Genomic DNA, 23,499 nt, shown 5'->3' with positions numbered 1-23,499 from the left:
AAACACACACTAGTGATAACCCCAGGCACTATTTATTTGTTTAAACAAATGCCTTGCAGATTTATGGTCTATATAAGAGCTAATCTCTCAAACCCCTCTGTCATGGTGTATTGCCATTCCCCTGAGGCCTTGTACCAGGAAGATCCGTGAGAATTATTTCACTATTTTTTTACACGAGCCAGTATGATGGAATCAGAGGTGGTTTGCCAAGAAGCACGCTTTGCAGCTGAACTTTGCCTGGAAAAAAAAGTAAAACTCAAAAGCTTTGGGTATGCTGAGATAAGCTAAGCCTCAACCCTATCAGAACAGCCTGGATTTTAAGCAAACAGCTTCTAATTCTGCTTAGGAAAGATTTGCTGAAGATTTAGCTTAAGACAATGTTCTGCAGCCACAGGGGATGGGTGAGAGAAGGGCAGAACTGACTGTCCTTGCAGGCCAGAGAAAGGAGATGGGAGGAAGGTATCTTCCATTGCCCTTCCTGTCCCATATACCCTGCATAAAGCGGCTGAGTGGTTTCCCTTCTGGCAACACAGCACAGCTAATGATTTGTCTGAGAGGTCTCTTGCTAGAAACCTCACACAATGGTAGGGAATGTTAAATGCTCTTTCTGCGCTGGGCTTTGCCGGGCTGCAGCGATTTGTCTGGGTGAGCGATGCCCTTGAGGCACCTCCGTCTCCAACTCGTTCCTTTCTCGTCTTTCATGTATTTTTTGAAGCACTCAGGCAGTTGCCGAGGCCCATCCTGTTAATGTGAACCAAAGGCAAGCTGTGGAAGAGCGGGAGATCCCATTCCCAAACCTTCTCCAGCTGCGCATTGGGATTTTCACCCACTTTGCCAGGCGAACCCAGCCTAGAAACGGAGGGAGGAAGCTTGAGGGAGAGCAGTTTGCAGCTCGCTGCCTCCCGGGGCGGCTCGGCTCGGCTCGGCTCGGCTCGGCTGGGCTCGGCTCGGCTCGGCTCGCTGCTGCCCGTTGTAAGCTCGAGGGGCTCCCGCCGGGACGGAGCTGTCCGTGGTGCTGAACCGCACCCGGCCGGATCCTTCCGTCCGCCCCGAGAGGCGGGGCAGCCCCAGCGCGGAGCCCCCCGCGTCCTCCCACCCTCTTTCCTTCCTTCCATCCAGCCTGCTCTGAGAATCGAGCCCTGCGCTGCCTGGATCCGTGAAGGTGAAAACGAGGGAAGAAAAGGAACGTAGGGGAAGAGGAAAAAATATATATTTAGTGGATGGGGGCTGCCTGGAATAGTAATCAGCTCCGCTGCAGCTTCCTCTCCAAAAACGGGAGGCAGGCAAGTTTAGATTCCCCCAAGCCCCAGCGGCCCTTCCCCGTCTCATGCTCCCTTCTCACGGCCCAGGCTTCGTCTGGACGGAGCTGAAGTCCCTCCTTTTCGCCCCCCCCTTCCCCTCTCCTCCGCCCCTCCCCCTTTCCTAATTATGTACAAAACACTTCTTAGAATAAAATGGCCAGGCTGGGGCTCCTCCCTGCTTTCCTCTTCCCCATTCATTCTCTCCAGGCCGCTTCAAGCCCCTCCCCCTGTGGCAAGCCCAGCCTCTTGCTTCCCTCCTGGAGCCCTTTTCATTTTTATTTCTAACCCCCTCTCCATTCTCCCTGCTGCCTCTGCTCCTTCCCCCGATGGCTACGAACTGAGCAGCAGAGGAGAGGGGGGGCACAGGAATAAGGAAAGGGGGGGGGGGGAAGCAAGAATAAAAGAAAAAGCAAAAAGAAAGAGGAAAGAATAAAACAGGGATTTTTTTTTCCTCTGCCCTTAATGCCCGCGATCTGGATCAAGGAGGGGGATTTTCTGTCTGAGCATGAAAAGGACTGCTAGAGCCCCAGGATTTTCACGCCTGCATTATCAACCCAGCACCCAGTATGCAAGCTGGACAGAGAAGCTCTCCCACAACTTCCTACCGAGCCGAATAAAACCCACGGGCGAGCAGATCTCCGCCAGAGAGGGACATTAGCATCAGGTAAGGCGAACGCGGCGCTGCGGCTGCAGCGATTCCGCTGCCCCGACATCCCCGTCCTGCCTCGGCCGCGTTGTGTAACGCCCGCGGCACCTCCGCCCCCAGCCCCGCACAAGTGTTGCCTCTGCTCCGCACCCCACATCGGGCAGCACGGAGTTCCCGGAGGAATGGATGGCAGAGGTCCTGTGTAGTACTTGGGAGGGGGGGGGGGGGGGGGGAAGAGTGGGGCCGAGCTTTGTCGGCACATGGGAGCACTGGGAGCGCTGGGAAGGACGCAGCCTTTGGAGGATGCCCGGCAATGGGGGGGGCTCAGCTCCGGCTATGTTGGCACCGAGCCGGGGGTGGGAGGCAGCCAAGCTCCATCTGTATTCCGAGTATCGATACATCCCGGAGAGGGGGGGGGGGACCGTCCCCAAGGAGATGGTGTCATCTCCACTTAATCCACCTCTCCGTTTTAGCAAGTGACAACCAAATCGCGGAGGAAAAGGAAAGTCTGTCGCCTCGAATCTCACACTGGGCTGATTGCCTCTACTTGGAGTGGGGACTGGGAGACAGCGGCAGAGCCGGGGGAGGGCAGCGATGGCGGAGGGGCCGCATCCCACAGCTCAGGAGATTGGATTCTCCCACCTCAGTGCTGTCGTGGAGCACAAGTTTGCCTTTTTTGCCCATGGGGAATAGGATGACAGAGGGCATTTCCCCACCATGTCATCATCCCCAGGGTCCAGCACAGCCAGGGGTTAAAATCCAAAAGAGAGTGGTGCTGTAGGTGTGAGCATATCTTTTGGCTTCAGAGAATCCGTCTGCGCTTTACTTGAGAGATGAGAAGGGGAGGAGAGGGGGTCACTTCTTGTATACAGTTCTCTTTTTGTGGAGAGAAACAAGCAGCAGATGAAGGCTGGCAGCATTAATGTGTGGCTTTAGCCTTGTGATTGACATCTGCACTAGGTAGGACAGAAGGATCCTTCATGCTTTACTCTGGCTGCTCATCTGGATGCATAACAATAATTTGTTAATGGCAGTTAAGCTGCTTTTCTGGGAGTTGTAAAGAAGTATTTGAGGGTTATTGAGAAGCAGACACACCAAGTCAAAAGGAGGCGATGCTTTGCTGCAAGAAATATAAAAGGATATGTCTGTTTTATGCCTTGAAAAAGAGAAAGATTGATCAGATCTTCTCGTGAGTGACAGCCAGACAAACCCAGGCTCTCTCCCTCCCACACCGCACACAGACAAGCAGTCGGGTTTTCCTTGCACGCTTGCACACGCTAAGCACACAAAACACACGTTGTGAACTCACCCCATGCTAAGCACAGCATCTCGGTCTCACCCTGGCATGGAAGCTGCACAGCCCCGCAGTTCCCCTGCACAACACACACACTGTGCTGATCTACACATCAACACCGTAACGTGCAGGACTGCGCTGAGACTCTCATTATGTGAACCAAGGATTCAGATGTTCACACAAGCATGCACACGCTGTCTTCCTTGCAGGTCTCCTGGTAGGTGATTTATTCTTTTGGTATCGTCTTGTCCTTTGTAGCTGATTCCAGGCATTGATTTGGGGTTTGTCTGCCTCCGAAGCCCTTTGCCACTCAGCTGAAAAAGCGTTTTGTGAGTCTATGTTTGTTTTAGTGCTCTTTTCATGTTCCCAGAAACTCAGCACTGATTTCACTGCTGGAAGAGCAGAGCAACAGCCAGGGAGCAGGGAATGGCTTGGGAGAGCAGTGGCAATCCCACAGCCGTCATTCCCTCTCTGTTGAAGGACCACTCTGAGAATGTGAAGAGCTCTGCTGGAGTTGCATTGCTTTTTCCATCTGTGAGCAAAACCACACATGAATCTATAGCTAAATGCGCACAGTGCAGACTCTGCTTCAGTCTCACCCAGGTTCAGAGCAATTCCCATCCGTAGAGCGCAAACACAAATCTGCCTTTGCAAGCCCCCTCAGTCAGAGCAGGCACAGTGCACACAGGGGAGGTGATGTCAGTGCATTAGAGGTATTTAAGCAGCGTTCCCCTCCGACCTTCCTCCCCTTCCCCTCTGACCTTCATCCCCTTTCCCTTTCTGTAGGGCCTAGGAAGGAAGCTGTGCCGTTCTCCCAAAGCAGGATTGTGATGAGGCCAATTGAAGTCTATGGTGAAACTTTGGAGAGGAGGAACACAGGGTTGAAAAGGTGTGCTGTAGGTAAAAGGGTGTCCCAAAGGAGATGAACACAGAATCCTGGTGGAGTGTGTAGCCCTGTTCCCTCCTCACCTGCACTGTTTACTACACTAGAAGTATGCATGAGGTTGATGCTGCACGCTCTCATGGAGCTCTGACTGCTGCTGTCTGTGCAGCAGAAATACCTCAGAGCCTCCTCTTCGGGCACAGTCTCAGTGCCTGCTCTGAGCGCTGCTTGGGAAAGGGCTGCACAAACCAGCACCAGCCAAGCTCCCTCTGTATCATCTCCCTGCCCGCCTTCCGAGCTGGATGTGGATTTTTGGAGTTTAGGGTGTGGAGCAGCTGATGCAGGGAGGTCTACTCCATCTGCTCCAAAAAAACCCCAAAATTAGCATTAAAAAAGCTCAGGAAACGGCACTGCAAAACCCACGGCATGCCGTCTGTGGACTGGGCACCACGCAGGGACCTCACTCGTCTTACCTTGGCGGCAGAGTTCCATCCGCCGCCGCGCAGATCCGCAACCCGCTGCGCCCGTGCGGAGCCGTTCCGCGGCCGCGGGGCGGGCGGCGCTGCTTTGGCCCAGGAGGGGGCGCTGTGGTTCCACGCAGCGGTCGGGCTCGGAGCCGAGCGGAGCCGAGCGAGACCGAGTGGGACCGAACGGAGCCGAGCCGGGCCGAGCGGAGCCGAGCAGGGCGTACTGCCTCTCCCTGCCCGGAGTGCGAGGGAGCCAAGGGCTGCTAATAACTTGAGGGCGAGGGTGGGGGAAGCGATAAACAACAACAGGGCTCTCTTCTCCGAGGAGCCCAGGTGCAGCTGAATGAGTTTGGGCCTGATCCTGGCGGGTGCAGGATTCCTGCTGAGAATCTGGCCCCATGCATGCAGGAATCCTTTACATGGTGATGAAATGCAGCTACTTCTGGGACAGAGCCCAGCAGCTTCTCCGTGCCAGCAAATACTACAGGGGAAGTGAAAAATCACTTCACGCATTGAAAGTGCAGAGATGAACTTAGTGAGACAGAATATAAATTATCCAGAGTTGGGTAGCTGGTGTCCTACGGTTTGATTTACGCCATTCCTCTTGTAAAACTACCATGAGATTGTTAACAACTGTAAGGACCTTGGCCCATTTCCTCCCAGGGAGGACATCCATGCATGGAGGGAACAGGCTTCTCGTAAACCCACAGTCCTGCTCTCATGGCTGCCCTATGGGGCCAGGATGGGGCAAAGCATCTCGGCTCTGTTGGGCAGCACAGAGTGCTCTGGATTTTTCCCTGCTAGCCATGCAGCTCGGTGTTGCCATGCGGAGGTGCAGAGCTTGATGTGATGAGGCTGCAGCCTGTGGTCAGTGTGGGAATGGGAAATGGGATACGGCTGCTGGGTTTGTCTGTGCAGAGGGATACAAGCATGGGCAGGGATGGACTCGATGAATGAGGTGGTGTTCACCTGGGTTTGAGAGTAGGCATGGGACAGCTGTGCTGGCATGATGAGCTGAACTGTTCCATTTCAGGGAAGAAAAAGTGCTAGGAGTAGTGGATGGGAGGGGTGCAAGAAAGAGCAGAAATAAGACAGCGGATGCAGAATGAGATGGAGAAAATTGAAAGACTGAACTCTGTTTCAGGGATGCTGGATCAGATCCTAAGTGAAGGTGACATGAACATGTCCCTTTGGAAAGAAACTGAGTGTCAGGCCTTGGGTTCCCTCAATGCTGGGCTGGGGATGCAGACCTGTGTACGGTGAGCTGTTTGCTTACAGCCTGGAGGCAGGAAGGCCTGCGAGCAGCATCACAGGAGAGACAGAGAAAGATGCTTACTTATTTTTTCTATTTGTTTTTCTGAAGTCATGTGCTCTACATCCATCTTACAGTTGCCTACAAGGCATACCTTACCTACTCTCAGCACTGTTGCCGTGCCCCCCGCCAGGCCTGCTTGGTGCTGGATCCCCATGGACCCCACCAAGCCCCCCCGCCCTGCTGATGGTACATCTCTGGGTGTTGATACAAGAAGCTGCCATGCTCTCACTCACATCATTTCCCCCTCCTGTGTCGTTGTGCTGTTGATGGTTCACCCCTTACAGTGGCAACAGCAGTAAGTTGAAGCAGCAGCAGCTGAGCAGAGCAAAGAATCTAAACAGTCTTCTTCAAATGGTGGCCTCCAGAGGAGGACAGGGTGAGCAGCCTTTGCCAGACGCACTGTCATTGTGCAGTGTTGGTGTTAGTGATAGAAATGCTGGGAAGAAATAGCTCAAATGCCAGGATCACCAGTGCAGCTTTCAATCCCTACAATTTTTTTTCTGTGTGCATTAGCAGAGAGCACTTTTGAATAGAATAAAACCATCACAGTGACACCTTTCCTCTCCCAGGTTAACAAATCACAGCAAAGCCAGCTCTGTGCTGATACATACCAAACAGTGAAGCAAAACCTTGCAAACCAACCTATGAGATGTTCTCACACACAAGGGCATCTCCAAAAATAAATAAATAAATAAATATTTGCTCCAGGGCATTTTGTTGGAAATGAAAACACAGCACGGGAGCAAAGGGAGCTCTCACACTCCCCTCTGCTCTCTCATTTTGTATGATTTCTGGCAGAGTAAGGGGACCTAAGACCATAGAGTAGCTCTGGTTCTTGCAGTCCTTCATGCTTGTGACCTATCTTGTGGCTCTCCTGAAAGGAAGCATGCTCTTTGACCATGTTTATAGAAGAAAAAACCTGGAGCCTTATGGCAGGTGTTCTTGTAGCTGGGACTTTTGTATCTATGCATATTGCAGCTGAAATGCACAGCGAGTACCTGTGAAAAGCCAGGAACTGCTTGCTGTAAGTCAGCACAGCCTGCTGAAGCTGGGGGAGTTAACTGGCTTCGTGGTGAGTGAGGATCTCTATCGTGGGGTTTGATTTAGAGTGTGATTTAGAACCTGGCCTGCTTTTTGGATTCCGCCGTGTCCGTCATGGTTTTGGATGCAGTTTTGGCCAGAAATACTGAGTCGGCACAACTGATCCCATTTAGCCATCTCTTTACCTGCTGGAGCAATGTATGAGGTTGTCAGATACACTGCAAACATTGGAGACCTTTGTGATAATTTATCCTTGCAGTTGTGGATGCTGACTTGCGAAGCAGCATGGAAGACCAAAAGGGCAAGCTTTAGAACCATTGCCTAGTGTAAGCAATACATTCCAGACATGCTGCCAGGACCAGGAGAATAAATAAAAGATGTTTGTTCAGAGCAATAGTTAGAAAAGTGCAAAGAAGCTAAAACTAACCATGGAAGGAACTGAACTGTGACCCTGGGGAGGACACCAGTGCGTCAGGATGAGCAGGAAAACCAAGACAAGCAGGTGTGAATCTCTAGCTGGACTTCTGGGATGGGTGGAATACACAGCAGCCAGGCAGGCTCTGAGTGCTGGAGCAGCCTGACTGCTTTCTGCATGTGACTGCTCTTCAGGCAGGTACAGATGGCGAGCGGGTAGCAAAAGTCTCAGACATATGCTGGGGTACATATATGACTTTAGGTCCCTCCTGGCTCGGGTCACCTCCTTGCCTACAGTATGAGGATGGAAGAATTATCCAGGCATTTCTTGGCACTGCTCAGTGTGGGGAGAGACTTGCAGTCAAAATCAGCTGCATGTTGTAAGGGAGCAGGGAGAGATGATGAGACACGAGGTGAGACTGAAGAACGCTTGAGAAATGCTGAGGAAATCCAAGGAGAGAATTAACAAAGGCAACGTATTGTTTGTACTGAAACCATGAACGGACAGAAAGCAGCAATGGGGACACATATAGTGTTGCCTTAAGACCAGCAGCTATTTCTAGAATTGCTTATGTCATGACGTCCAAATTCAGAGTTGTTTCTGCAAAACAACTCCAGGCTCCACTGTTTTATGTCTGAGAATGCTGATAAATGTGTTTATCTGCCATTTCAATTCTCCTGAAGAGAACTATAAAGTATTTGAAAATGAGGGTGGGTTGCACTGCACTGTATTTTAGGCCAGTGAGCAGTTGAATGTAACAAGGCAGGGAAAAGCCACCAGTTAGGATTCTACATCAATATTTATGTCGTGCTGGCTAAAAGAAGCCTATTAGCTGAAATTTGGGTTCTTACAAATATATATATATAGAGAGAGAGAGTGAGAGAGAGAGTGAGAGATATAGATATATAGTACACTTATAGATAGATGTATCAATAGTCTTCTTTACTTTTTGAGGACTAAAGTTAATGGTAAAACGTGATGATCAGAAGTGAAAATGCTGCTTAGGACGTAAGGCAGTGACATGGAGCAAGGAGAGGTGCATTTTGGCAGTGGAGATGGGTCAGACTGCATTAAAAATGAGAGCAGCTCGGAAGTGGTCTCACCAAAACCAGGGAGGAAGCAACATTTGTTGAAATTGCTGGAACAGAGCATCTTTACAGAATGGGAATAATAAATACAGGGTGCTCCAAGAAGTAAAAAAAAAAACCATCAGAGGCCAATGGAAGTCCCTCAATTAAGAGACTGAGAGGGGATAACAGTGAAAGAGCTGAGAGCTGCCACTCTGGCTGAAGTGAAGGGTCGATTTAGCAATGGCTTTGTGTTCCATGGGTCAGTGGTGGGCCCTGAAGGGATTGGGGAAGCCTGGAGGAGTGCTGTGTGCATCTGGCTGCGGATGTGTGAAGTCACCAGTTGTCCCACGACAGCTGCATGCGGTGTCAGTGGGAGCCCAGCTCTTGTCAGTGTGGCTGTTGTGCTTCTGGTTTTCACAGCATCCTGCAGTAAAGGAAATAGTTACAGGTTGTGTGCAAAAGAATTTCAGTTTTGGTTGGTTTTTATATATATATATCTGCTACCACATAATTTCCTTAGGTGCCTCCAACTTTTCTGTAGGATGAGAAAGAGCGAGTAACCATTTTTCATTCGCCATCCCTGCCCTGTTTGTGGCTGGACAGACATCGGATCACATCCTTGTCTCCATGGCATGCAGAATTCTGCAGAATAAGTTACTGAGGGCTTAAATATTACTCAAGGAATACTGAACATAGGCTTTCAAATACGTGCTGAACTGTCACCAACCCAGAGCCATCATGTCTGCAGAGGGCCTGATCCTGCAACCTGAATCACACAGACACATTTCCAATTACCATGGGCATAATGAAATCTGATTCCAAGATCAAAGTCTAAGCAACTGCAAATCCATACGCGTGTGGAGTGCAGAGTGAATCATGTTTATGATCCGATGGAGTTCAGTTTCTTTGTTCCAAAATGCTGGTCAGGAAGGCAGAAGAAATATTCCCCAGGATATTATAAAGACTAACATATCATCAGAAGGAGAATCAATGGAGATTGATGGCAAATTAAATGGATACTTGAGACATTAAAAGGGAGGATGAAAAATAGAAACGATATTATAATTGAACTGTATTAATATATTTTAAATTGCTTTACAAATATTAACAAGTTAAATGAGGAAAGACTGGAAAGAATAGTTTATTTAGTCTGGGAAAGCTTAGGAGTAAGAAGGTACCTTTGGGTTCCAGCACAAAAGTATCTGAAGGTTAGAGAGAAAAGTGATCAGAAACATTTTAATGCTTTGATGATACAAGAACAAGGGACACATCAAAATTAAAGGGCACAACTTTTAAGGCAAATTAAAAGGAAATAGTCCTTTCTTCAGCCTATAGTGAGGCTACACAATTCCCTGCTGCAGGATGTCGCTGAGATGAAAGTCTGGGTGGATTTGAAGTGTAAAGGGCTACACAACTTTGTAGCAATTAATAGCATTTGCAGCTCTGCAATCTAGGGCAATGGTAATCAGATCTGGTGCTTCAAAGCAAAGGCTGACCATCTTCTGGGGTCAGGAAGGACATTTTCTCTCTGCCTAGGAAGAATATAATATGGTTGGCCAGGTTATAAAGTTGGTTGTGGTAATATGGCTGGTCTTGGTAATATGACTGATAGAAGCTAAGTCAGCAAAGAAATTAGCAAATTGCTTCTGTGGGTGCTGGGTTAAGGTGGTATTTCTTAAAAAGGTTTTCATCATTGCCAAACAGAATATCAATCCAACAATCTCCTCTTCTGTGTCAACTCCCACATAAGTAATTTCAAAGATTACAGCAGATATTGAAGCAGCACATAAAATGGGAGGTTGTAAGCAGCTGCAATGACCCTGAGCTGCACATTTCAACTTCGTTTATCGCTGCTGTTATCTGCAGGACGGCACGGAGCCCTGAGGAGCCTGCAGACTCCTGTGCAAGGTACTGTATGGATGTGAGCTCTCTGCCCTTGAGGGCCTGCAGTCCAGACAGACAAGTAAGAGGCAGGGAATGCTGTCACCACTGCTCTGTAGAAGGGGAAGTGCAGCACAGAGCTCAGGGATCGATTCAAATCCTATTACAGTCAGTGGAAGCATTTCAGTTTGCAGGATCGGGAGCTCACTCTTAACCTTTACTAATTTTGAAAGTAGTCAGTGGCAAAATAACGGGACGTTTGAGAAAACAGGGGCTTTAATATCGCAGTGGGATGTCGAACACTTGAAAAATCAGTCTCTAAGGTGTGTGTGAATGATCACCTTAAAGAATTTCCCCGGGCTCACAGAGGAAGGCTGCGGCACAGATAAATGATTTGGTGCATCTGGAGTTTCAACCAAACTGCCCTGGTAGAGGAGGTAGCATTGACAGAGCTCTTTTGTGTCCCATCTCCTCCATCCCATGCTGCAGCCCTGTGCATCAGAGTATTCCAAGGTGCTCCCCAGATGTGGATCACCCCATGGTGCTGTGTGCTGACCAGAATCCTGTCTCTTGCCCAGCATCTTCTACCACCACCAGGGCTGTGTTGGTGGGAAGACCTGCCCTCCTCCATACCCTTCCTTCACGTCAGTCTTATTTTCCTGTTGCCAAAGGGAAAGCAGGCTGTCGTATACAGACAGAGGTGCTTTGCTTTGGCAGGGGATGCTTTCTGAAGACCACATGTCTTGTGGCCGTAGGCATCACCAGGTGTGCAGAGACTGCTCTTCCTCAACCAGCTGCTCTAGGACAGGTAGTTAAAGTGCACTTCCTTCAGAAAGGTGGGAAGGAAGAAAAGCTGATGGCTGTGAGGAGAGCACATACTGTAGATGGAATAAAGCTCCAGGAGAGATATGTGGCTGGAGCTGGGAGGGAGAGGAGAGCTGGTAGGCAGGAACACAAAGGTCACTGGAAAAGCAGGTGTGAGTGCTGAGACAAATTGCCACATCAAGAAAAAATGATTCTTTTGCTTCCTGGCTTGCAAACAATACAGAGATGTGACAGGCAGGTGCAAATCTGCTGGCAAGGTGTTCCGTAGGTGTGATGATTACTGTGCTTATAGGCTTGGCTGGAAAGGAGAAGAATGGACAACAGAGTTTTCATTCTGCAAAATGCATGAGAAAGATGCAAGCCGAAAAGTAGCTGTGGGTTGGATTGCAGTTTACCTGCATTATTGGAAGATTGATTTCTGATGAAGGGAGCAGAAAATAGGGGGGAAGTAAAATTTAAAGACAGCATGAATTGGAATCGGAGCTTTAAAATGGCAGTTGTGAGTTAGTATTCTTGAAGGACTGGTTCGAGTGTGACTGCAGAGACTGCTGCTAGGTTCTGGTTTCCAACCATTTGCATTAAAAATAGAGAAAAGGTAGAAAGGAACCAGCAGGTTGGCTTTGGTGAAATTCTGCTGGATTTGCCCCAGGGAATGAGAATTGTCCCTGCATTTCAAGTACCTGAAAGGCTTAAAACACTGACAAGAATGAAATGTGAGGTGCGGGTTAGAAAGGAGAATGGCTGGCAGGAATAAGCAGATTGTAAGCTAGGCTGGATAACTCAGGGATCTGCAATAAAACTGCAAAGTGACGGATAGTGAATAAAAGACTATGGGTATATTATGGTTTACGGAGCACAGGACAGATGTGTCTCTAAGGAGACTGCGATAAGGAGTGGAAGGCAGCAGCGGACCGGGAGCAGCGGCTGTTTTTGGGATGCAACAGCGCTGTGTGAATAAAGCAGCGCCGTGGCAAGATGGTTCAATTCTGATGCTGTCACCGACGTGTTACATATGACCTTGGGCAGGTCACTTAGGTTGGTATCTTCCAGAAGAGCTTTTTAAATGCGTGCGTTTCCGTTCATAGGAGCTGAATTTCTTCAGTTGAAGCTGCGGTTCCGAGCCCCCCGGCTCACACGGTGAATATGAACCACTCAGGGAACTCGGCTCCACATTTGGCATGAGGAAAAATCTGGATTTTTTTAAAGAATTCAGCAACCTGTGTCCTCAGGAAATACAGTCCCCCAAAGACTGGTGTTAAGCAGTGCTGAGTCTTTAAATTTCCAGCTGGGCAAAAGCAGCTCCGGTTTGCATCTGACTCCCTACCACCTCAGCAAAATGGCTCTGTGTTTAGTAGTCTGACCTGCATTTACTTATCTTCTCATTACCTAAGACCGCTAATGAAGTTAGCCTTTTGCTGGAATATATAAGGGAAGAATATGTTGATTGTACCTTTTTCCCTCTCCTGCACACAGATGCAGAGTTTTGCTTACACACTGTGCACAAGGCAGTATGCAAGTGCACGTATCCATGCATGCACATACATACTGTTCTCTGAGACACCTGAATAGAGATTGCTATTTCAGTGCAGTGTATTGGCTTTTTTACCAACTCCAACATTTGCAGTAAATAGCAATTAATGATAAAACTGCTTACATTAAAAAGAAGAGCAGAAGTCCTTCCTACCAGTGGATTCTCCTGCAGTGCTTCTCATTACTTTGTTTGTTTTTAATTTTGAAAACAGTCAGTATGTTTTCCCATAGCTTTTTTTTCTCGCTTCTGCTCCTCCAGGCTGCTCATGGTGGAAGAAATCACTGTGTTGGGAAGGGCGCAGCTCTGGGTTTGTCTCTGCCTTTGCAGCTTGTGTCAAGGTAATGAGCAGATGGATCTTCTCCCCTGTTAATACAGCAGGTTCTGGGATGAAGGGAGGAAGCACAGTGCCTTGAGAGCAGCAAAGAGCAGTCCCTAAACCCATTCTGTCACAGAGATCAGGGATACTTCTTTGGTGCTGGGGCACCTCAGGAGCTGTAATAGATATGGCCAGGAGGGCTGGGGACAAACATATGCGCTGCTGTGCTTGCACAGCATTACTGTTTGTCTGCAGCTATCTGTGAATACAATTCAGTGTTAAATCCAGTGGATGCAGGAAGCTAAGCAGGTGATGCTTCCCTCAGTACTTCTATGACTGAGACTGGCACTGGGTGGATGGGAGCAGAGCAGCATGCTTGAGAGCTCAGGAGTGAGAATGGAAGGCAGAGAATCCTGTCCCTAGAGGTGTTCAAGGCCAGATTGGATGGGACCCTGGGCAGCTCGGTCTAGTATTAAATGGGAAGGTTGGTGGCCTGCATGTGGCGGGGGGATTGGAAATTCATGTTCCTTGAGGTCCCTTCCAACCCTGCCCATTCTGTGATTCTGTGAATGCCCAAGGAATAGGAGAGCAGGATCCCCAGTACATGCTGCTTCTGTTCCTGCTGTTTTTATCTCATTCAAAGCACTCTTTGGTGGGTTGGATTAGGGATTGCTGATAGTAGTGAGCCATGCATTTTGTTTTGTTTAATGTCAGATGCATTTGGATATCACTCATTCCGTTTTTCTGTGGAGACCTGATGCCTCTGGTTACATGTTAGAGGGAGCTGTGCTTAAAAAAACAGAGAGGATCCAAAAGAGGAGGAAAGCAAGAATTCAGAGAAAGAAGAGGCAGAAAAGGATGCTGTGACAGTCTCAAAATAAAAGATCTGTATGCACCAATTTCTAATGGAAAAAGTAAATCTGATCTCTTTGAGATTATTTCCTGAGAACTGTTCTCACATTTTGGAAATAAGGATTAGCTCACTCATTTTTCTGTACATCTAACTGTTTTACTTTAAATTCTCTGTTAAGTGTAGGTTTAGACTAGAAGAGAGTAAGGTACTGTAAAAGTCAACAGCACCATGTGAGAGTTTAGAAATAACACAGTTGTGCTTGGACTCATTTAGATTTCTCCTATCCTGGCTTTTTTTTTTTTCCTGACAACCACTATCTAATGGATTCAGCCTGAATTAATAAGCATTGTCAGTCGATCCCATAGCACTTTTTTGTGCCTGATTTTAGTGTGTGTTAAAAATAACATCTTGCGTCTTCAGTGCCTATGACTGCAGTTTCCTTTGTGCTACACAGAGTTTAAAACAATCCATACCTCAAATAACTTATACTCAAAGGGTACAGAGCAATGGGAGATAAAAGAGAAAATAAAAAGATTAGTCTGGAGTCACGGAGTAAATCAGTAGTAGAAGCCTTTGGAGAAGCATAGAGTCTTGACTTCCATTCCCCTGCTCTCTCACTAGACTGCAGATTAATTATAAATCCCTTTCTCACCCATTAGGTTTTTCTCATACTTCTTCTTCTCCAGCACTTTCTCATTCACACCTTCAGTTCTTCATCATTCTTCCTCTAATTCGACTTTCCTTCCTCTCCCTTTTTGCACACTTTCCTCTTTTCTCCTCTCCTGCTCCTCCTGCAGAAGATGACTAATGAAGTGACAGGTGTTAATAAGGTGTCCTGCCTGTGCCTGCTGCAAGGGTTGAACAAGGAGCAGGATGGATGAAGGAGAAGAGAAGCAGGAAGGAGGGAAGGCACAGATGTGAATAGATTCCAGCTGAAGGTGTGTAGCAAGGTGGGCAGGGAGTGGAAGCCTTGGTTGCAGGAGGAACACAGGATCCAAACTGAACATTTAAGAAGGAAAGCATAGGCCTGTCTGAAAGCTGGGAACCTAAAGGGCCAAAAGTAGAGCAGAGACTTACAGGGCAGAGATATGTGAGCGAAGAGGAAGCAACAGCTTTTTTCTCTTTGCTGTGACAGGACCTGAAGTCTGGATGTCTCGCATTTGATTTGTCTGGATGAGTTAGTGCACAGGGACTTCTAGTGCTCGAGTAAAATCAGATGTGAGTATGCATATTTGATCAGACAGGGGTTACGGGTGCTCTCTGCGCGCTGGGCATTGCGTGCTGGCAGGGATTAGACTGCCATCTGCTTGCTACAATGCACACTATGGGGTCAGTACCTGAATCCGGGATGCTGCTGGAACTCCTGCCGGTGTCCTCAAGTTGTGCAGAATTAACATTTTTGTCTCTGGAGTCTCTGTTGTATGGTTAATGGAGTGATGTGAACAGAGCGCATGGATTTAAGGAGGAGAAGCATTTAAGGGCCAGATAGGAGATGAGATTGAAGAATCCATATCTGGGCTGGTACCTATAGCTCCCTGGAGAATAGAGGCCAAAAACACAGCAGCTGGTGGGGGGGACTGTACTGATACTCTGGGAACAAAGCCTGCAATCCAGGCAGGGGAAGGGAGAAAACTGAGATGTAAATTAGGAAGACGCTTCCTTGAGCTACTTTGAGCCAAGAATATTATATCAAGAATAAAATGTCCAAGAATAGTTGGCTGTCTTTGTAAACAGTCACATTAGACATGATAGATGACTTCAGGCTTATGCCTTCACAAGCAGAGTAGACTTTAAATATCCTTCTTTGGAAACTCCTTCCAAACACCTTCGATCTCACAGGGATAAGCCAGCTAGCCGTTCTTGTTCTGCATTTGATTTGCCATTCACAGAAAATTATTTATCTATTTAGTTATTTATTATCTAATTCTATGGCTGCAGTTGAGGAAAATCTATTTATTCCTTTTCCACAGCAGTGTCTCTTCCTCCAGCAGCTCTTACTAGCTGGTAGGTACCCTGGGGAATGTCGAAGCAGAATTAATTAGTCATGACCAGTGATGGAGGTGTTTTTCAGATTTGGTTTTGGCTAGCTGATTGCACAGTGTCTTCTTGGGAGTCAGGCTGTTAGAGAAACACATGTGATGCCTTCTCTGGATTGCTGTCAGACAGTCACTTGGGAAGGATGCAGAGGTGTGTGGGATCTATCAAGCAGTGGGGAACTCAGTTGCGTGAATGGTGTTGCAGGGAACCTGGCTCTTTCTTTGGTAGGACACTGTGCTAATGAATGATAAGCTGCATTTCAACATGTGCTGTCCTGTTCCCAGCCTGCAGAAGTGTGAATCTGTTGGCATCCACAAGGGATCTTCTGGGTAGACCCTCATTTTAAAAGTCCCCTTTGGAACAGGAGGAGCTGTGATGCCATCTGACATGAGCCAAGCTGAAAGTCACTGCTCCAGCATGCCCACAATTGCAGCATTGGCCAACTGCACAGGTTGTGCTGAAGCTGTAGTGTTTGTTTTACAAATAGCTCTGTATTCTTCCAGACTTTCTTCCTTCCCCTTGTAGAGATGAGTAGAGCATGTGCTATTCTTCCTGGTCAATGATTTCCTCCTGGCAATGGAGAAAGGTCAAGTGTCCATGCCAATTCTTTTCGATCTGTCAGCAGCCTTCAAATCCTCTGGTAATGAAGGACTAATGATTTCCAGTACCTGGCTTGGATGGGCAATCTCTCCCTGCAGGAGCATTCTTCCTCTCCAAAGAGACTCCTCAGTGCAGCTTGGCATCATGAAGCATTTCTCTCAAGGACTCAGGGACCAGGGGATAATTCAGTGATCGGTGGTACTGTTGCTGTCAAAGGGATGGGGCTGCAATATTATGAATGTGCAGGTGACAAGGGATGAGCTCACCCTTCAAGCTACTAAGTCCCAATTTTCAAATTTCTTCATCCTCTATCATCTTTTTCTGCCTTCAACTTGTTCCACTGTTGTCTAACATGGAAACAAATGGAGGCACTTTGTTCCTCTTGCACTGCAGCAACAAGGCCAAGCATACAGAAGCGTTGGCTGGAAGAGAGCCATTTGTGGGATGGGGAGGTGGGAACATCAGCCCTTAATGGAAGTCTCAGACTTGAGCAGTGCCTTGCTATTAGCAAAAAAGCTGTAATCTGTAGTGACAGACCAGCTGGAGCAACTGTAGACAACCAGGCGAATCTGCATGCGAAGATGCACTCTGAGCAGCTGCACGGGGGGATTCAGCATTTCAGTTGTGGTGCCTGGCTGTAGGGACACCTCCCTTAAAGAGGGAAAGCAGGCAGAAAAGCCCCTGCTATGTTAAATAAACCTCGAAAGACAGGGGATGCTCATTCTTCGGCCTTGCCTCCCAGCCTGCAGGCAGCAGCGCAGGGCGTAGCGTGGAGCACCGAGCCCCGCTGCCTTCCGTCTCCGATCGAACAGCGCAGGGGCCATTGGGGACATTTTCATCCATGAAATGAAGGATCGATGGAGCTGCATCATTGCAGGCTCTGCTCTGTGTTGTGCCCATTCTCGCTTCTCTTTTGCCCTTTTTTTTCAACCCGCTTCAACCTCCTCCTGCGCTGGCTTGATGGCACAAATGCATGGGGAGCAACTCCCCTCTGCTACGTGTGGAGGAGCAAAAATGGGCTCTAAAAGAGAGAGAGATTTTTAAAAAAAAGGCCCAAACAGGTAGACTTGCAAGGAGAAGGAGGAATATATCTTTTAAAAGCCCGTAAGTAGTTTAGAAGCCAAAGGCCCCAAGGAGGTGATTGGTATTAAGATGTTTAAGTCCCTGACGCTCGTGAAAACATTACACACAGATTCTACTCTGGGAAAATCTGCATTTTCCTTACTTATGTATTTCTTTATTTATAAAACAAGCAGAGAGGTTGGCTTTCCTATGTGCAGAAGAGACCTGAGTTGTGCTGTGCAATCACTGAGCTGACAGAGCTGCTCGGAAAATGGACATGCTATTTCCTCACAAAATCCTTACCCTCAGATTTCTGCTGTTTGTGTTTATGTTGCTTGTGTGGTTTTACTTATTTATTTACATATTTATTTAAAACTCCATTTTGAATAAGAACTTTGCTCTTATGAACAAATTTTTTCAGGCAAAAAAAAAAAATAAATTAATTTGAGACCATCAATATCTTCTGCTTCTGCAGCATTAAAATGCTACAGGAAATATTTGGCACGGTGTAGTGTTAATAAATGTTATAACTAAAACACCATCAAATGCTTCATGCACTATATAATGTATTTTAAACGTATTAAACATATATCAACACCGTACAGAATAAGTAAAAATGTCAAAGCAAATTAATTGAAACAACATAAAAATAATGTGTTTGTCTCCTCAAAATGAAACATTTCAGTACAACTGAAGTGAAGAGAGAAAATCAAAATGATTTGTTTTGACACTTTAAACATAAAAAAGTTTGTCAAAATTGACATGTTCCCATGTAATGTTTCGATTTCAAGAGGACTCCGTTTTCCTGCGAAAAACTGTTCTGTCAAAATTTTTTGACCAGCTCTACTTGCAGTCTATCTAAACAGACAAGCATCACAGCCAAGACTCTCAAACGCTCCAGGTGGTCACAAGATAGATTTAGCACAGAGCAGAACAGTCTCAGAGAAGGAAATAAATAAAACTCACAGATAGAGGTGGCCTTACAGTTGGGTACCAAACTGCTTTAATGATGCTCAGACCTGAGTGGTTCTGGAATCAAATCCTACTGATGGCTGTGGTTCTTCAGTTTTTAGGGAGGCTGTATAGCAGGATTGATGCGCTGATGGAAGAGGCTATTATCTGTGATGGTCAGATGCCAGTGCAGATTCTCAGTATCCTCTGGGATGTTTCAGTTCTTGGCATTGGTTAAGGTCTAGATACTAACAACCCTTCTGTGCTTCCTAGATTAATACTAGGAAGTATGAAATGGCTTTATTATCCATTCATCCTTCCTTCTCAGTGAAATCCCAGAACGGGGGCTTATGGAGTAGGTTGAAATGCAGCACTGCAGATAGATTGGCTCTGGGATTCAGAACTGGTAAAAAGAGCGTTGGCTAGGAATTCTCCCACCCTCGTGATGCACAGATTTTAAATCTTCTCATTATATAAAAGCAGTTTCAGGTTAATTTGTGCTTCTAATTTAATATGCTGTTCCAAATTAAGAGTTAATATGATATTTGATTATCTTTTTGCAATGAGAGTCAACCTAAGGCTCATTGACTTCAATAGACCTTCCAGTAGAACCTGCAACTGCTGAGTACTGCATGGATGCACACCTGCTGCAGGAGATCTGCATTCAAAGGCTTCTTTTTCTATTTCAGAAGCTGCTAAAAATGTGGGGTTGTTACATATTTTAGCTCACAGCTATAGTCTGAATTTAAACTCTTGTTCCCCTATAAGGGGAAGCAGGGCAACAGGAGCTGAACTTGAAGCTGAACCATCCTCAGAGCAGTGTCCTATGGACTAAAGTATCCTTCCTAGAGCCTTATGTCAGTAGTGAATCATGTGGCACCTCTCACTGAATAGTACCCATCGTGTAACTGCTGAGGTTTCAAGCCCATGTCAGCAGCCATTTATCTTAACCCTGGTTCCAGATACAGCTCTCTTCCCCCTCAAAATCCAAGCTATGCCAGCCCTGTCCAGCCAGGTCTCACCCTGGCAAGACTCCTACATGAGGGTCTCCAATGTTGGCTGCAGAACTGGTGTGGTTAAATTTATGGAGATTTTATGGCCACGCCAAATTCTTCATTGACTCAATGTGATAACAGAAATGAATCTGCCTCTGGCCAGAATTTGCAGCCAACAGCTTTTCCTTTTATCCTCCCATTTTCAGCTGCCCCTGGTTCAATTGGCATCATCCAATGGGAGCAGTGGCAGAACCTGATGCCCATAGGAAGCACTGAGCTAAATGGGGCTTTTCATCCTGGCAGGCAGGGCTGTCATTACCCCAGCAGCAGGAGCTGTACAAGGAAAAGCCATGGCTTAAGGATTTTAACACCTAGTGTTCCCCCAGCCTGGGCTGAGAGATGCAAAGGACCCAAGTCAGGAACTGACTGAGAGGTAAAAAAAAAAGAATCACCAAGAAGATATATAAGTTGCAAGGATCATTAAGAAACCTCAGCTTCCTAGCATGCCGAAATAGGTGCTGTTTGCTTGCATTTCCATGGGATAACTCAGTGTGGCTGTGGTGGCACGGTGCCTGCCCAGGAATGAACTTCAGAACAACAGAAATATCGCAAAGAATGTCAGGTGTGGGATAACAGTTGACCTTTTGGATTGAACATTTTATTTTTTCACTCTTCAAGGCAGTTTTGGCATTGATTTTTTTTTTTCCTTCAGGCTCTCTGCTTACAGGTCCAAATTGTTGCAATGAATATATTAGAGAGGAAAGACCGGCACACAGACAGCAGTAGGCATGAAGACAAGAATCAGGGTTTATGGACTCTGATCCAGGCCTCTTGAAACTCAGTTTTCAGATCACTGTCTTTCTCAGTTTTAATGATAGGGAAGGGTGACATTTTTGTTCAGTTTATTTTGTAGTGTCTTCAGGTGTTTCTGCAAATTTTTATTCCAAAATACAACAGAAATATTTATTGAATTTGGACATTTCCTTTGTGCATAATTACAGAATTTATTTTTGTTCAGTCACAACATGCTGTTTAAGAAAACACTTCATTTTGATTTTGGATACGTATTATTCAACATGAAATGAAAACCAAAACACAATCTTGAACCAATCCTTTCCAAATAGAAAACTCAACATAGTCTGTTCCAAAGAAAAGCTGACTTTATCAAAATGCATTTTTTTTTCCCTTAAATCAACAAATTTCTACAAAGTGTTTTGCCTCTGATGAATTGGCATTTTTCTGACATAAAAATGAGCAATCCAAAAAAATTCTAAGCAGCTCTGTGGAAAGTCTTAACTAATTCTGGAACAGTAGCATGAAGGTGCATAGGAAGGGTACTGCAAGGAGATGTAGAGCTGAGACTTAAAAGATTTGGGTTGAATTCTTGGAGCACTTATGAAATGATCTGGGGCAAGTCATTAATCTGCCCCGTGTCTCAATTCCCATTCTGCAGAATGGGAGAAACAGCATTTCCCAATCTCAAGCTACTGCAAGGATAAAAACCTATTAACACTTATGAGATTGCTGGACTTTGATATAAAGTGTATAAATACTGAGGGAGACAGAAAGCAGAGCTGCATTTTTGTGTAGCTTAGAATGAAATTATGGGGAAGTGGACTAGCTTGGACAATAATTTAATAATAGTAGAAATAATTTCAAGTTCGGGGCAGTGTTTAATAGAAATCACTGCTCACCACCCACCATATTTTTTCCTAATAAGCAGCTCAGAAAAGTGCGATTTATCATTATTATTATCATCTATATTCATTCTATCTCTGCCACTTCACAAATGAGAGGAGTTCCTCACAAACATCTACAAAGCTAGCTCATTATCCAGCCTCCCTATTTATAACTCTCATTTATGACAATAGCTATCAAAACCTTGCCAACAGTAGGGCTGCTGGTGTGCTGACACCACTGCTCCGCAGCACGCTGAGCGGTATTATCTCACTGTTCCCTTGCGTTTCCCCATCTGTCCCTGGCCATCTGGTGTCCTTGGTCTTCTAATTAGATTGTAAGCTTTTTGGGGCATGGACCGCCTTGCTGGTTGTACAGCACCCTATCATGATGTTGTTCCAGTCTCAGATTCGGCACGACTGTCTTCAAAATGGGATTCTTCCTTCCGTATCAGTGTGCTCGTGCAGGAGATGGTGTCCAGCATCACCTGATGGCGTGACTTGGGGGAGGTTGCACCCATAGCACTTTTCGGTTTCAAGCTGCCTCTGAACCTCATCATAATAACAATGGTAGTTTAAAATTAGCTGAAGTGCAGGGACAAATGAGCTGAAATAAGGTACCTAGTTGTTACCAGTGTGATTCTCAGCTCATTCTAGGCAGGGAGCAATTAGTGGCTTTGCACAAAAGCTTTGCTTCCTTTAGACTGCTGGTTGTACTACGTTAATAAAGAAGGATACATAGGGTGATCTTGTGGTTCACTGAGTATTCTGACAAGTTGTAAGCAAAGTGTTGACAAAATGAAAAGAAAAAGACCTTTCTTCCTCTAAGTCATTAGGGGTCAAAAGAAGTATTTTTTTCTAACTGTTCTCTCTTAAGAGTCTGGAAGGACAAATCAAAAGGGGAAAAACTATTCCTAGTAGTTTCAAACAGAAATTTGGAAGTGTGTCCTCTTGGTGCTCTGAAAACCAACACTGACACTGTCTAATCGTTATGTTTTTTCAGCATGAACAATTTGGCAAAACAGAAGTGTGTTTTTCAACCCTGCTGTTATTATTGGAGAAGAATTTCTCATCACTCCTTCTTGCCATCCCTCACCCCTAAATTTCCCAGCTGATGAATGTGCCCCAGGTCTAACTGCTCAAACATATTTCCAACTGAAACTGGTAAAGAATAAGTGAAAATTTAGGCACTGATCAGAAACTCAGAGCAACCACTGACTTGCAGCTCCACTGCTGACTGCAGCTGGGTATCAGCCATTGCAGTTTGAGCTATAATTCTTCAAAGACAGAAATGGCCAAATTCTGTGTTCCCATGGCACAGGCTTATCTTCAGAACTTTGTATGAGTTAACAAACCTTGACAGATCGGCTTCTCATCCCTTTCTGTCCATATTCCCTGTTTTCCCATGGCCCTGACACAAGAGAGATGTCCTCAGCTTGGTTGGATTGCTGGCCAGTGTTTCCAGGGACAGCTAATGCTGCCTCGTGGGCAATAACCACCATCCAGCACTTTTATCTCTGAGTTACATGCAGGGCATACATTGCTCCGTTTGCAACCAGTCACCTACCAGGAGCTAAACCCTAAAGATGAAGGGCAGTAGGTGTCTGTCTGGCAGGAGAATGTGCAAGTTGCCTTAAAGCAGGAATTGCTGAATAAAACCTAGAAGATCTCCCATACTTAAAATTAAGTGTACACTTAAGCTGTTTGCTGAAATGAGGTCAGATGTTCCTCACTTCGCAGGGTCGAGCTCTAAACTAACATAAGCTGTTTCATCTCTCCCTTGACACCTCAGTCTTTTACTAATTTATCAGCATCCTAAAGCAGCGTGTGAAGTTGCTGCAGAACAGAAGTGTTTCAGATACAAATAGCAATTGTTAGCCTCTTCCCTCTGGTAAATGGCAGCAGGCAGAAACCTCTCTCAACCTGCCAAGAACGAAATGTGGAACACAAGAATGAATTATTGGTGCATGAAGCTTAAAGAGATAGGGAACTTACTTCTTTGCTGCAAATATTGTGTTCAGTAATTTCCTGAGTCTGCATTTCTGATGGAAATAGTTTATACAGTGATGAACATGAGAAAACAGAAGGGATATGTGCAAAATCAGTTTGATTCTAATAGAAGGGATAAGTGCAAGGTACAGAGGTTAGAAGAAAGGTAGAAAATCCCAGGAGGCAGAGGAAGAGGAGTGTTTAGAACAAGCAATGAACAGTCAGTTCCTGCACTCTACACAGGCTTCCTGATAAGAAAAAGATCTTGCAGAATCATTTTGTGCAAAATCTATCATTCTGAGCTATCTCACTGAAGAAAAATTACCTTTTAAGTGGCTAAGTAGACACTCA

At 46.2% G+C, this 23,499-nt stretch overlaps 1 protein-coding gene across 2 annotated transcripts in view; it reads left to right on the top strand.

The window, feature by feature from the left end:
* The first annotated feature begins 1,545 nt into the window (after nucleotides 1-1,545).
* Nucleotides 1,546-23,499, top strand: part of BRINP1 (BMP/retinoic acid inducible neural specific 1) — an 80,594-nt gene continuing 58,640 nt past the window's right edge. Inside the window, exon 1 of one of the 2 annotated variants that reach the window (XM_052668627.1) lies at nucleotides 1,546-1,965. The gene's annotated coding sequence lies outside the window, so the exon portion shown is untranslated. Of the gene's footprint in view, nucleotides 1,966-10,244; nucleotides 10,341-23,499 lie in introns of those variants that run through there. The other variant, XM_052668629.1, reaches the window with a different exon arrangement.

This window comes from Tympanuchus pallidicinctus, unplaced genomic scaffold (assembly GCF_026119805.1).
Source record: "Tympanuchus pallidicinctus isolate F22 unplaced genomic scaffold, pur_lepc_1.0 scaffold8, whole genome shotgun sequence".
Taxonomy (NCBI): Eukaryota; Metazoa; Chordata; class Aves; order Galliformes; family Phasianidae; genus Tympanuchus; species Tympanuchus pallidicinctus.
The sequence above is the reverse complement of the archived record's forward strand: the minus strand, read 5'-3'. Positions and strand labels throughout refer to the sequence as shown.